General features: G+C 49.1%; 1 protein-coding gene across 1 annotated transcript in view; it reads right to left on the bottom strand.

The window, feature by feature from the left end:
* GRWD1 (glutamate rich WD repeat containing 1) overlaps positions 1 to 14,929 on the bottom strand; it is a 296,620-nt gene that overhangs the window by 28,964 nt on the left and 252,727 nt on the right. The window lies entirely within an intron of this gene.

Below are 14,929 nucleotides of genomic sequence, written 5' to 3'. Positions count from 1 at the left end.
CGCGGACAGTTTTGCCAAAGAGTGTAGAACCGTCAAAAGGGGCTTTCTAGAAGGATGCCTTGAAGGGTTCCGCAAAATCTCAGAGACGGATCCAGGCCTGTCTACGTAAGATGACGCCTGTTCCACTAGCTCTAGCCGCTCCCTCCGTAGCATGGGAGAGAAACCGCATAGATGTGTTGGTGATTGACTTGAGAGTGGCCATTCGAGCCGAGAAGGTCCGCTTGTCCTCGGCCGACATGGACTCTGGGGGTGACCCAGCATACTCTTTAATCAAGTCCCGCTGGAGCCGAATCACGTGCCATATAATTCAGTGACCTTACAGAGAAGGTAGCTGTAGAGAACATCTGCTTTCCCAAGCGGTCCATCATCCGAGACTCCTTGTCTGGAGGATGCACCGAGGAACTCTCCCGTGCTAATTCCTTTTTAGTGGCAGCCGCCACCAGCATAGCATCCACTGGGGCACCCTTGCTCCAAACTGTCCTGTCCGTGGGAGGGCTGAGGATCCTGTCCGGTCTCTTGGGTATTGGCTCGACAGTGTCTGGCTCCTTCCTTGCCCTGGTAGTTATGAGGTCTACCAGGGGGTCGGCGGGAGGGGACACCCAAGAGGTAGATGGGCCTGCATCAAACGCCTCCAGAAACACAGACTCATCCGAGGAAGGCTTTTGGGCAGACCACCCCCCTCTAATATGTAACATTTCCATAATGTCTCCAAAGGAGATGTCTTCGGGGGGTGACCTTGGGGAACCTTCCCCTAAGACTGCGTCCACCGTGAGGGACTTGGGTGAGTCCAAGTGCCTCCTCTTGCACTTTCGTTTGTGAGGGACCTCCTCGGGGGGGCTGTCCAAAAAGGCCTCACCAACAATGTCCTGTTCCTCTACGGGAACAATCTGGGACATAGGCGCAGGCTGTCCCTGGGGCTGGATGATGGAAGACAAGCTCATCTGAGTGGGAATGGCAGGTGGATCCATAGCAAGAGCCTGGGGCCTCGAATCCCTCAAAAGGACCCTCTCCACGACGTCGAATGCCGAGGGGGGAACTGCTTTCCCTTGGATCCGAAAGCAGTCCCCTTGGATCCGACGTGCAGACCGGCGCCAAAGGTGACCCGATCGAATTCGAAAGGGTAGTGTGTCCCGACCTTAACGGAGCCGAAGGCCCGCTGACCTTTCCAGATCCGATGCTCAGCTCACGGCCCAGAGAGCTCGGATCCGAAAACGGATCAGACAGACTCGAGGGTACAGTCGGCGCTGAAGTAGGAAACGCTGTCGGCGCCGACCCTGCCCCGGCTCCGAAGCTAGTCGGATCAGACAGCTCCGAACCCCGAAAGCGGGTCGGAGAAGGTGCAATGGGGGCGAAAAAAGGTGTCGAGCTTCTCCCCGGGGGGGGGGGCAAGAGCACTCCCATCTGCATCTGGGCCTGGAAAAATCAACGCATCATCCAGTCCATATCTGCGTCCGATAAACTTCTGGTGGATCTAAACAAGGCCACAGAAGCCGGCCGGGAAGGCCGCCTAGATGACCTCGAAGGTGGCCGGGTCTCCTCCTCTTGCTCAGGGGAGAAGCGTGGAGAATGGAGCCGGGAGGGGGAAGGCCCGGAGACCTTAAGGGGAGAAACAAGCTGTCTGGACGGCAGTGCCGAAGGGGTCGAGTCGGACCACCTCTTGTGGCTGCGATGCCTTTCTTTCTCTCTCTCCCTATCATTTTTATCCTTCTTTCTGCCGTCCCTTTCCTCCTGGGCCAGCGAGGGAGGTTGAGTCCCTGCCAGGGGATTAGGAGCGGCAGGTGGGGCAGCTGCAGCCGCGGCTAGCGCCACCGAGGAGGACAAAGCAGAGTCCGGGGGCAAAAGGCCCGCCAGAATAAGCTTCAACCTCCTATCTTTCAAAGCCCTGGGGTTGAAGGCTGCACAAATAGTGCAGCCCGAGGAGAGGTGATCGACCCCCAGGCACAGGACACACCGAGTGTGGCCATCCGTTGGGGACAGCTTATGGCCACACTCTGTACATTTAGAGAAAATGGCTTTAGGGCCTTCAGCCATTATAGAAGGGGAAAAAATAGGCCCACAAACAGACACCTTCACACACGCAGAGGGGGGAGGGGAATAAATCTAACTTAACCAAAAAGTTAAAAGAACTACCCAAAAAAGGCTAGAAAGATAAGAGGGAGTTCACACACACACAAAGTTAGAGAAAGTTTGAAAGAAATTCAAGATTTAAACGCTAAACTTACAGTACCATGCTCAGAGCTCGTTCTGAGAAGCTTATGGAAGCCACGGCAAATGAGATCTGAGGGTTAGAGGGAGATGACAGGGCATTATGGGTAGGAGGAGGAGCTTGGAGCTCGGATCTTTTAGCTTGGAAAGCTGCCGGCTCGGATCCAAATCGGATTCGATACCCACAGGTTGCCGAGCAAATGAAGTTAACTACTTCAGATGCCCATGTTCTTGAAACAACTCAGGGCGAAGTCTAGAGCCTGAAGAATGCCCTGTTGAGACTCTGCCAGGATCAAGCAGCCATTAAGGGAGGGGAACACTGCTTAATGCAGGACAAAGAATTTACAAACAAGTGGAATCATTTTGTAAGTACAGTGGGAGCTGTGGGTAAGCAAAGGATAATGAGATCAGCAAGAAATGATCTCCTTCTGCAAATCTCAGGAATGTTATACACTTTCTGGTAATGGGGTTATGATGACAGGCATCTCTCAGATCCTGACTGACCACGAGACTACTGGAAGAAAGCAGTGGCAATAGACTTTGGAGGAAAACATTTTGAATTTTATACCTCTGAAGAATTTGTTCAGGCAAAGAGGTCTAGGATGGGCCTCCATGGACCCTCTACTTCACCCACTGGTTTTGGGTGATTTCTTCCCAATTTCCTGTAAAGGACAAGGACCCTACAAAAACTTCTCAGGGGGAATTAGAATTGGTGGGCAGAGGGTACTGGGTTGTTGTGGGCTTTGGGAAGGCATGGCAAAGAGCAGCCTGGCCAAGTCATGGCTGATCCATATGGGTGCCTCGCTCTGAGAGTCCCTGGGCTTGTGTCTGGGACTAATTTGCCATTCTTAAAATTTCCTCATATTCCCTTTGCTAGTTCTAGTACTGTCTTGTTTAAGGTAAGGAGGCCAAGTCTTTGCTGGGGAAAGTCCTACTATATCACTTGAGTCTGCATAATTTGCCTTAGAGACTAGGTAGTCTTTTCCTCCATTTTTACACATTTCCTGAGCAGTGTGTTCAAATAGGAGATCCTTGCTCAGTGAAGCATTAATACTTTACATGTTAACACTGCTTGGCAGGGGTGTGGTCCTCAGACAAGCATGTCTGTGTATTATACACTTTTAAGTTGCTGCTCTGCATCATGTGTCCATAGCATCACAGTCGCATTTACTTGAGTGATTAGCAACCTGGAAAGAAAGAATGGTCTCATAGGTTCACATTTCTTGTTTCAGATCCTTATCTTCAATTCCTCCCTGCTTTAGCTCTCATTTTTGCCACTACAGATTGCTGACAACTAAGAATGTGGGACTGTCAGTTTAAGGCTCTGAAGGAAAAGGCAGCAGATACATAAATATTTCTTTCCCAAATATCTTGAACACTCTGCTCTTTCTGTCTTTGGGATTATAATTCCTGGCTGGACCTGACGGAGCTCTCTTGTTGTGGTCTGGAGACACCGCATCTAGATCTGCCAATGAGTTTTTATGACGACATTTATGGGAATTCTTGACAGGGTAAAGGGAGTCAGGCCCCAGCAACGCACTAAACACATCTTCCAGGACATTTAGAAAGATGTGTGTTTGTGCGCATGAGAGTGTGTGTGCGTGAGTGTGTGTGTGTGTGTGTGTGTGTGTGTGTGTTGGGGGGGGGGGGGCAGCCACAGGTCTAGGTTCTGGCAAGCGCATTAGCTCTGTACCTTTACTGAACTTTAGAATATTCTTTATTTCCCACTGGAAAACCTTCACCCCGAGAAGTGTCTCTCCAAAGGAAAAAAAATCTTCTTGTGGTCAATCACATAACAGGGAGTCTAATATCAGGATCACAGTTTTCAGCAGAAGCAATATGGCCCACATTTGCCAGATCATTAGCTTCTGCACTACTGGAGTCATTATCCAGTCTTGTCTTTTCCTGAACTCTGCAGATACTTCAGGTACATCCAAGTTTGGCTTCCTACTCTTCAAAAATGACAAAGTACTCAGTTGGCTTGGCTGAGGATTTGGTAGAAGTCTGGGAAGGGGCACTGAGACATAGGTCAAGGCAAGCTGACAGGCACCAGTTTGTGCTTCTGTGCCTCTTGTCTCTTGATTTTGGGAGGTGCCTTCATAAAAGCTTCAAGTCACAGGAAGAGGACCAAAACACTGATGTGATTCCCAGGAATTTCCTCATGTACAAAGATAACAAGGATTCAGATTCTTCCTTCTCCTTCTGAGATCACAACACAAGCCTCCAAAGCTTAATGGTTTTTGGCCTCTGGAGATATGCCGGATGCATCTGGGAGGACACAAAAAAAATGATAACATGGTTATCTACAGAGCAGCTGTGTCAGAGGCCCGAGTCAAAACTGACTGCATGTGGGGGCAGCAGAACTGCCACTCCATGCACAGTGCCACCAGACCTATAAAAACTAGTCATTCAAAACGGTCTATTTTCCAATGCTTTTCCCTCTTACTGAGGTGCTTAAGCAGGAGGCTTTGGCAGATACCATGGCATTTCAGACCCATGCAAAATAAAAAGTTATGTACTCACCATAACGTTCCATCTGAGTAGGTGGCTTCATTTGTCTGCAACCTGTGGGTCTTGGATCCGATATCGGATCCGAGCCGGCAACTATTTATACAGCTATGGATCCAAGCGCCTAGCTCCTCCCCTCACCCATAATCCCCTGCCAACCCCAATTGACCTCAGATCAAGTTTGCCCTCCTATATACCTGAAAAGGTATCCCAACAGGAAAAGGCAGGAATAATACCACCATCTAACTCTTCTGAAGGCCAGGGGGAAGGAGGGGGGGATGGTTGCAGACAAATGAAGCCACCTACTCAGATGGAACGTTATGGTGAGTACATAACTTCTTAATCTGGAGTAGGGACTTCATTTGTCAGCAACCTGTGGGACAGAGTCCCCAGCTACCTGAATCTTGGGCGGCCATCATGGAAGGATGTTCCGGAGCACTGCGGAGCCAAAGGATGCTCTCCCTCTGGAAGTGACGTCCAGTTTGTAGTGGTTAATAAAGGTATGAGATGAGTCCCAAGTGTCTGCCGAGCAAATATCATCCAAGGGAACTCTAGATCTGAATGCAGTAGAAGTAGATATGGAGCAAGTGGAGTGAGCACGGACCCTCTGAGGTGCGGGACTCCCAGAAGCCTCATAAGCTAGAAGGATACATTGGGAAATCCAGTGTGATAAGGTGACCTTCGAAACGGCTTTACCTAAATTGAATTTGGCAAAGGAAATGAACAGCTGATCAGATTGTCTGTGACCAGCAGTCCTATGAATATAGAAACGCAGCTGCCTGTGCACATCGAACGAATGCAGCTTGTATTCTCCTTTATTTTGATAATTAGGGAAGAAAACAGGAAGATTAATGGACTGACTGATATTGGTTTCTGAGGCCACCTTAGGCAGAAAGGATGGATTGGTCCTGAGGTACACTATATCCTGATGGAAAACCAAGTAAGGGGGTTTTACGGAAAGAGTTTGAAGTTCCGAAACTCTTTTCGCAGAAGTGATGGCTACCAGGAATGCTGTTTTCCAAGATAGGTATTTAAGATCAGCCGAGGCAGCTGGTTCAAAGGGGGAAGCAGTCAAGGCCTGAAGAACTAGCAATGGGTCCCAAGGGGGTATGGCTTCTTTGATAGGGGGCCTGAGCAGAAAAGTACCCTTGAGGAAGGTTTTACATAGTTTAGCTGACATCAAAGGACCTGTCTCGTGTCCTACATGGTAATGGGAAATGGCTGCCAATTGTACCTTGACTGTCGAACAGCTAGCCCCTTGCTGAAAAAGCCCAGTAAGGAAGTCCAAAACGGACGTTAGCGGAGCAGTGAAGGGGTCCAAATTATGATGTTCCGCCCAGACGGAGAAGCGCTTCCATTTACTGCGGTAAATCTTCCTGGTGGAAGGTTTATGTGCTGCCTCCAAGATGGCTTTGACTGGTGAGGAGATACCGGGAGTCCTAATTAAGAGTGGAACTGGAGCAGCCAAGCTGTCAGCTTCAGGTTGTCCAGACTCGGGGTCGGTAAGCCTGATGGGTGGGAGATCAGATCCGGGCTGGGATCCAGAATCCAGGGAGGATTCACCAAGTGAGACCACAGGTAAGGGAACCGAGTTTGTTGAGGCCAGAATGGGGCAATGAGGATCATCTTGCTCCCCAACCGATAGGCTTTCTGTAACATCTTTAGCATCAGGGGTAGAGGAGGATAGGCATAAAGTAGACCGGGCAGCCAAGCATTCACTAGAGCATCTCTCAGGGCTTCCCCTGGTGGGGGAATCAGGGCAAAGAAGTTGTCACATTTCGTATTTGAGGGAGAGGCAAAAAGATCGCAGCAGGGTTGCCCCCATTTTGCAAAAATCTGCTTCGCTACTCGGGAGTTGAGAGACCACTCGTAAGGGGAAAGAATAGTGCGGCTGAGTTTGTCCACCAGAATGTTGGACCATCCCGGAATGTGCGTTGCGATCAGAAAGCGGTTGGTGGAGATCGCCCATTCCCACACTCTCATGGCCTCTCGGCAGAGAGGATAAGACCTGGTTCCCCCCTGTTTGTTGATATACCAGACAACTGACATGTTGTCCGTCTATATCACAATAGTTCCGACGGGAAGAAGGTTGTGAACTGCTTGCAACGCCAACAGCACTGCCCTCATCTCCAGAACAATGATATGCAGGGAGGTCTCGGAGTTGTTCCATGTGCCTTGACTGTTCTGCCTGAGCAATGCCCCCCCCCCCCACCCGAGGCGAGAAGCATCCGTGGTCACCGTGACGAGGGGAGGTGGAGCGCAGAAGGGGCGACCTGTATGGAGGTCTGGGGAATGAAGCCACCATAACAGGGCCCTCCTGCAAGCCTTGCTGACAGAGACAGGCTGATTGAGAGGAAGAAGCTGGAAGGACCACTGTACTTGAAGGGTCCACTGTAGTACCCTCATGTTTAGGCGAGTGCACGGAAGGAGTGTAATTGCCGCTGCCATAGAGCCCAGTTCCCTCAGGACCAATTCCGTGGGTGGAGCTTCTGATTGGAGGATGGCCCACACATGTAAACTGAGATTCTGTAGTCGTTCCGAAGTGAGGTAGGCTCGTAGACTTCTCGTATCTATCCTGGCCCCTATGAAGTCTATCACTTGTGTCGGAGCAAGGGAGGATTTGTCCATATTGATCGTGATGCCTAACTGGGGGGGGCTAGGCGAAGAAAAAAATCTCTGGCTGAGCAGAGTAGATGCCTTGTTGGGGCGGTCAGGAGCCAGTCGTCCAGGAACGGGAAGACCTGCATTCCCTGAAGTCTCAGGTGGGCCGCTATCACTGCTAAAACTTTGGTGAACACCCTGGGGGCTGTGGTGAGGCCAAAGGGAAGGACCCTGAACTGATAGTGGCTGGCTCCCAGCCGGAAGTGGAGAAACCCCCTGGATCGTCTGTCCATTAAGATGTGGTAGTACGCATCCTTGAGGTCTATTGAGCACATCCAGTCATTCTCCCGCAGCAGGGGGAGAATGGATTGAAGAGTGACCATTCGGAATTTCTCCTTGGTTACCGACAGGTTCAAAAGGGAGAGGTCTAGAATTGGTCTCAGGTCCCCCATCTTTTTTGGCACCAGAAAGAACCTGGAGTAAATCCCTAATCCGAGCTGGTCTGGGGGGACGGGTTGGATGGCCCTTTTGTCTAGCAGCTGCTGGATTTCCGCGGCTGCAGTCTCCCTCTGATCGGGTGGTACATCGGGGACGTTCTTGAGTCTGGGAACATGAAGCATAGGGATTTTGTAACCTCTGGATATAATCCGAAGCACCTAGAGATCTGACGTAATGGACTCCCATGCCGCCAGATGCCTCGAGAAGCGCCCCCCTTACTGCCTCCAGAGTGGAGCAGTCGGGCAACCCTTTAGGGCTGTTGCGTGGACCGATCAGAGAAGGATTCTCTGGACCCAAAATTTCTCGGTACTCCTCTGCCTCTAGGGCGGCGTCCTCCCTGTCCTCCTCTGCCACGGAAGGACTGGTTGTCCAGAGCAGGTTGGGAATGTTGCGATTTCCGGAACCACATCTTCTTCTGTCCCTTTTGGTTCTTGGAAAAGGACCTCTGGGGAGCAGAGAAGCGGACTCCGACGGCATACAACGTCTTCCCGTCCTTCTCGTTCTGGACCAGTGTCTCGCGAACGGTCTTGTCAAACAAAGCAGAACCATCAAAGGGGGCATTCGCAAAGGACGCCTTAAAGGGCTCCGCGAAGTCACAATGTTGGAGCCAGGCCTGGCATCTCATAACTAGGCCCGCTCCGCTAGCTCTAGCGGCTCCCTCAGTTGCTTGAGACAACAGCCGCATAGAGGTATTAGAAACAGATTGCAGAGTGGCCATACGAGTGGAGTACAATTGCTTGTCCTCTGCCAACATGGACTCTGGGGGGGAAGCAGCGTATTCTTTAATAAGATCGCGCTGCATCCTGATGACATGTGCCATGTAGTTCAGAGACCTTACTGAGAAGGTCACTGAACTGAATACCCCTTCCCAAGGCGATCCATCAAGCGAGACTCCTTGCTCGGAGGATGGACCGAGGGGCTCTCCTGAGCTAGTTCCCTCTTAGTGGCTGCTGCCATCAACATGGCATCTACAGGGGGACTCTTGCTCCAGTGGGGCCGGTCTGCGGGGGGGGCTCAAAATCCTATCCGAGCACTTGGGAATAGGCTCCACAGTGTCCGGCTCCTTCCACGTCCTGGTGGTCACAAGGTCCACCAGGGGGTCGGCGGAGGGGACACCCAAGAGGTAGACGGGCCTGCTTCGAATGCCTCCAGGAACATGGACTCGTCTGAGGAAGCCTTGGGGGCAGACCCCCCCCCCCGAGCCTAAGCATTTCCATGATGTCTCCAAAGGAGACATCCTCAGGGCGTGATCTTGGGGAGTCTTCCCCTTCATCCAAGTCCGTGTCCTCTGTTAAGGACTCGGGGGAGTCCACGTGCCTCTTCTTACACTTATGCTTGCGAGGCAATTCCTCGGGGGGGGGGGGGCTGTCCGAGGAGGTCTCGCCAGCAATGTCCTGCTCCAAAGGAACAACCTGGGACATCAAAGCAGGCTGTCCCTGTGGCTGGGTGATGGAAGCCTGACCCAGCAGAGAGGGAGTGCAGGGCGGAGCCGGGACCAGGGCCGGGGGGTCTGGATGTTCTCGACAGAGCCCTCTCCACTACATCTAAGGCCGAGGGGGAGCTGCTCTCCCTGGGCTCCGAGAGCCGACTCCTACTCGGATCCGATGAAGGGATTGGAACCGGTGCAGAGACAGTCGGATCCGAGGGACCAGTGTGCTCCGACCTGGACGGAGCCGAAGGCACACTGAATCCCTCGGATCCGAAGCTCGGGCCACGGCTCCAAGAGGTCGGCTCCGACGATGGAACCGACAGACTCGAGGGTAGGGTCGGATCCAAAGCACCCAGTACTGTCGGCACCGACCCACCCCGGCTCCAACGCTGCATGGCTCCAAGTGCTCCGAACCCGGAAAGCGGGTCGGAGAAGGAGCTATCGGAGCAAAAAAAGGTGTCGAGCTCCCCCCCAAAGGGGGGGGAGGTATGAGCACTCCCATCTGCAGCTGGGCCTGGATGAACCTTCTCATCATCCGGTCCAAGTCTGCATCAGACAGGCTGTAGGTGGATCTCGACGAGGCCACCGAAGCAGGCCTGGAGTGCCACCTCGATGACCTCAACGGAGATCGGGTCTCCTCCTCCTCTGGTCCCGGGGAGAAGCAAGGTGATCAGAGCCGAGGAGGGAGACCTGGAAGCCGTGGAGGGAGAAGCCCGCTTAGCTGGGGGGGCCGAAGCGGAGGCCTCGGCCCGCTGCTTGTGGTGCTTCTCCCTCCGTTTCTCCCTCCTGGCCTCCCTATCCTCCAGCGCTTTAGTGGGAGTTTGAATCCCGGCTGGAGGAAGGGGGGCAGGAGTGGCCACCACCACAGGCTGGGGAGGTGCCACGGGAGTAGCGGAGGCCGAAGCTGACTCCGGGGGCAAAAGTCCCGCCAGGACCAGCTTCGACCTCCGCTCTTTCAGTGCCCTGGGGTTGAACCCTGCACAAATCATGCATCCTGAGGACAGGTGTTCAACCCCAAGGCACCGAACACACCGAGTGTGGCCATCCGCCGGTGAAAGCTTATGGCCACACTCGGTGCACTTAGAAAAAATGGGCTTTGGGGCCTCCGACATTTTTCAAGAAAAGAAAAAACTACACAAGCACACCAGGCCCCAAAAACACATAACACACACACTACGACCAGCGAGGGGAGGAAATACACTAAAAAAGAATAAAATTAATAAAAGGGGATCATAAACACACACACTATTTAAGAAAAGAAAGATTTTCTATTTTAACAAGTTTTTCTTAAAACGTATCTGAAAGTCACCAGGAGCTCTGCAATCCAGCTGTCTCTTCTAAGAGCGGCAAACTAGATCTGAGGTCAATTGGGGTTGGCAGGGGATTATGGGTGAGGGGAGGAGCTAGGATCTCGGATCCATAGCTGTATAAATAGTTGCCGGCTCGGATCAGATATCGGATCCAAGACCCACAGGTTGCTGACAAATGAAATCCCTACTCCAGATTTCCTTTTTTTGGAAGCAAATTCTAGATACCGATACCTTCTGCAAACTGCCCTAGGAGTCAAAGCAGCAATGCGCTAGTATGGAAATCTTTTTGGGAACTGTTTTTCATACAACACATGATTGCCAACTTTACCAATGCACTCTTCTGAACAGGATTCATTATCAGACATTTGCCAAGCAGACAATTAGATAAGATAAGATGCGATAAAAAAATCCCCTGACTGATGAACTGAGAAACATGCAGTTATGCACACTGCACAGCAAGAAAGACCTGAAGATGGTATCAGCTAATGCATCCTTTATACCACTGCCATACCTATGCCTTTGGTGGGAGGGCATCAGCTGAACCCTGAAAGAAAGTAAAACTCTGGAAGTCAGGTTGGCTAAGGGCTAACTCCCTGCAGGATATCACAAGTGTGAGGACTGCAACAGTGAATGCTATGATGAATGTCCCACAGTTGCTTTGGTCTTAGGGGGCTACCAAATGGACCTAGGCCTTGACCATTCTGTCTGCAGTATTTATATCACAGGAATGTAAAGAGGAGTATATAACAGCCTCCCTTCCCAAATGGATGCTGAAGGCATTCAACACTTCCACTCTTCTGCAAGGGAACAAAACTTCTTAAGCTGATAATTCATGCATGATGCAAAAAGGTAAGAGTGAGATATGTCATTTGCATGTTACTACATGAAAAACTGCATGATTATTTTTCTTCCTTCTAGATTCTTGACGACTTCTGTACCTCAGTCTTTCTACAGAATGCAAGCTGCCTTACTCTCGGACATATTTTTTCACCATTATGTCCTCTCAGACATTAACAGTTATCCATCACAGCCCTCTGTCTTGTCATACCCACTCCGTGTTGTCCGGCTCTCATGGTGACTTTATAAGTTCTTTCTAGGACCTTCACATCTGGATCACATGGTAGATCATCTCAGGCTTTGAAGAACCTGCTCAAACTATACACAACTCCCTCATTCACTATATCATCTAGGCCTGCCCAGTAATCCACCTCCTCCCATACCTCTCAACCTCTCAGTGCAAGAAATCTGGACAAAGCCAGAAAAAAATAGGGGACAAAGGCCCAAAAATAGAGACAGATTTTAAATAGTGCTTCTATAGTTGATAGAATGACAGATTTTACATTACTACATATTTTCTGAAGCAAATTAAGTCAGAAACTCAATGTCATTATTTCATGACTTCAATCCTCAATGATTTGATAGAAAATCTCAAATTTTACGAGGAAGACCAGAAAAACAAAGCAAAAATATGGACATTCTGGACAGTTGAAAGGTATACCTCTTCTCCATACATCTTAACCATCCAGGACTTTACCACCAGGATTCCCCTGTGAAACAAAACAGCAATCCCCTTTTTCCATCTCCCCTCACATTGCCTGCTTCGAGTGAAAGGAACTCAAATGAGGGATACAATTTAATTCCCTCCAACATTCTTATTTGCCTGGGTAAGCCCTACACAGCTCCTCCCCTCATACTTCTGGAGCATTTCTCCCCGGGCCTCCGCAGAAAACAGGATCTGTGGAACCTAGTCGGACTTTCCCGGTCAACAAATGTTAAATAAATAAATAAAACTTTTTGCACCCTCTTCCTTTAGTGTCTTACCATCTCTCCCACCTTCTTCCGTTAGTGTCTTACCATCCCTCCCACCTTCCAATTCATTACCTTTATCTTCTTTGTCTCCCTCACAAACTATTCTCTGCTCTGACTCCTGTCCATTCCCAGCACATTCACACTCCACAAGCAAGACAGCAAAAGGATTTGCATATTACACCTATGATCTGGAGTGCCAGCTTTCCCCTATATTCAATACCCACCAGAATTTATGTGTATAATGGCCCTTGCATTTTGCCTTCTTGCCAGTTTTCAAAACACCTTCAAAAGGGTGTCTTACTGCACCCCCCAATTCTCTAGCTATACCCTTTTTCTCAGATGCATACCCATTTGCAACCTTCTTAATCTACTTTCTTGACCTACCCCTTCAATACTCCCTTTACTGAATATATTATCCACAATCCCATAAAACTGCATCCTGTCCCAGTCAGTGCATGCCTAAGCTTTCTGACTTTCTACTTCTTATCCTTGTGCAACCAAATCTAAACTGACTCTGTGCTTGTCTCCAACACTGAGCTTTGCTGCAGTACTAGATCTAGGTTTACTGTTTAAGTACCCTACCGTTGTATGCACTTCTGGCAATTGCTATTCATTTCCCCTCCACATTCCTCTCACAGGTATCCATAAACTAACACTACAAAGTTAAAACAGTTCATAAGCGAAAAAAATTAAACTTTATTAGTTACCAGCAAAGACTAAGATATCTCTACAGCTGAGGGAACTATCTAATCTAGAAGTTACCTCTTCTGAGAGTGCCAAAGTCACTGCTAGTCATTAAGTAAGCATACTGCTTTATTACATACTCGCACACATATAGCCAAATACAAATTGAGGTATTAGTCACTTATTATAACACACAAGTCTACCAATCACCAATTGTCTTCTTTCCTCTTTTCTTTCTCGTAGGCCCACTAAAATCAGTTCACTGATCCTGCTGGAAGCCACTCTGTTTCTCTAGACCCCCCTTCCTGACTGTAGCCAGTCTACGCTATCTAGCCACACATTCAAAATTCCCTGACTGCTTCCTTCTCTCATCCTTGCGCCTTGTTCCTTTCATTAGTCAATTTCTGCTGCTCCCACTTCAGGAACAATCATTTAGACTCTCGACACATCCGTGTGGCCTACATGACCTCATCCCTTAGGACAAATCACTGCTCTAACTTCTCCTTCTGTCCCTCTTTCACATTGTGTTGCCTGCATCATTTCTTGAGAGAGTATCTCAGTTTCTGCCATACTGATTGGAGATTTCTGCAAGAATGTCGTTTAACTAACTGGCCATCTCTTGTTCACTAGCCATTCTATTAGATCCCTGCATCCCCCTCACTCTGCATTTCATTTTGCTGCCTGCTGAAGTTCTGCTCTTCCTAGAATGAGACCAGAACTACAGTGTTCAGAATTTCAACTGGAAACCACCTCTTCCATCAGACAGGCATGGGGATGGCAGAGCAAGTGCTTCTTCCCCACATACTGTATTCTGCACATGGATACATCAAATCCTGGGGGCAGATTTAAGCATGTGACAAATGTGTATAAAGTCTCTGAAGTCCATTTTGACATTAATTTCATAATGGCCACCACTCTTAGATTACTTTCCACTGACCTGTTTTATAACTGGTTCACTTTCCATTTTAATTAGGTGACTTCATTCATAACCAGATAACTTTTTTTAAAAAACTCGCAAAAGTTTGTAAGAAGCATTTGTTTTCTGGTACACTTCAGAAAACTCTGCATTTACAGCATCAGCCTGGCTGGCTTTGTCACCCTGCTACCATGTGTATTCAGAGCGCTGGCACCCTGAGACACTTGTTAGGAATAAAACCACTGTGGTGTCCAAATGCTTCCAGATTTTGTTAGCCTCTGCCATGCAGTCCAGAGTGTTCCTTTCAATTTGGAAAGGATTTCTCTGACCTGATTTTCTGACCTCCACCCACTATGAATAATGTCGTTCAAAAAGGTTGTGCAGTCAATAAGGTGATCATTGATCTGTAGCGCTGGATCCTTGTCTACCACTACTCATACAGTGAAAGTCCCAAATCATCCATCTAATGCTTCAAATGACTTCATCAAATGATACCAGTACAAAGCTCTATCACGATACAGAAGAACCATAACACTGTCTCCACCATTACTTTCATTATCAACTAAGAGACCACACAAGTTTATGGAAGACAGAATTTTTGCAATTGCCTACCAGAGTTTTAAGATTATGGGAATGAACTATAAAAAAGGGGGTGTGGACAGCACTGATCTTCACACTTAGAGGTGCAAGAGGTTAGGACTTGTCCCTCAGTCACAAAAAATGTCCTATGAATTACAAAAGTCTGTGTGTGACAAACATTCTACGTTCACTAAGCTATGTTTTGCTACATATCAACAAGTACAGACATCAGTACAGTAACATCAGTAAACAGTAGTTGACAAAGTGAGTTGCAGTAAGTTGAGCTGCAGAAACTTTAAACAGACCCAGATGTAATAGCATAAACTTACAAAGCTTGGTGAAATTAGCATACACCCAAACTTCCAATTAGACATTAGATACAGGTTTAGA

Source organism: Protopterus annectens, chromosome 1.part1 (assembly GCF_019279795.1).
Source record: "Protopterus annectens isolate FY-2018-M chromosome 1.part1, PAN1.0, whole genome shotgun sequence".
In the NCBI taxonomy this organism is placed as follows: Eukaryota; Metazoa; Chordata; order Ceratodontiformes; family Protopteridae; genus Protopterus; species Protopterus annectens.
This window is presented reverse-complemented; position numbering and strand designations above follow the sequence as displayed.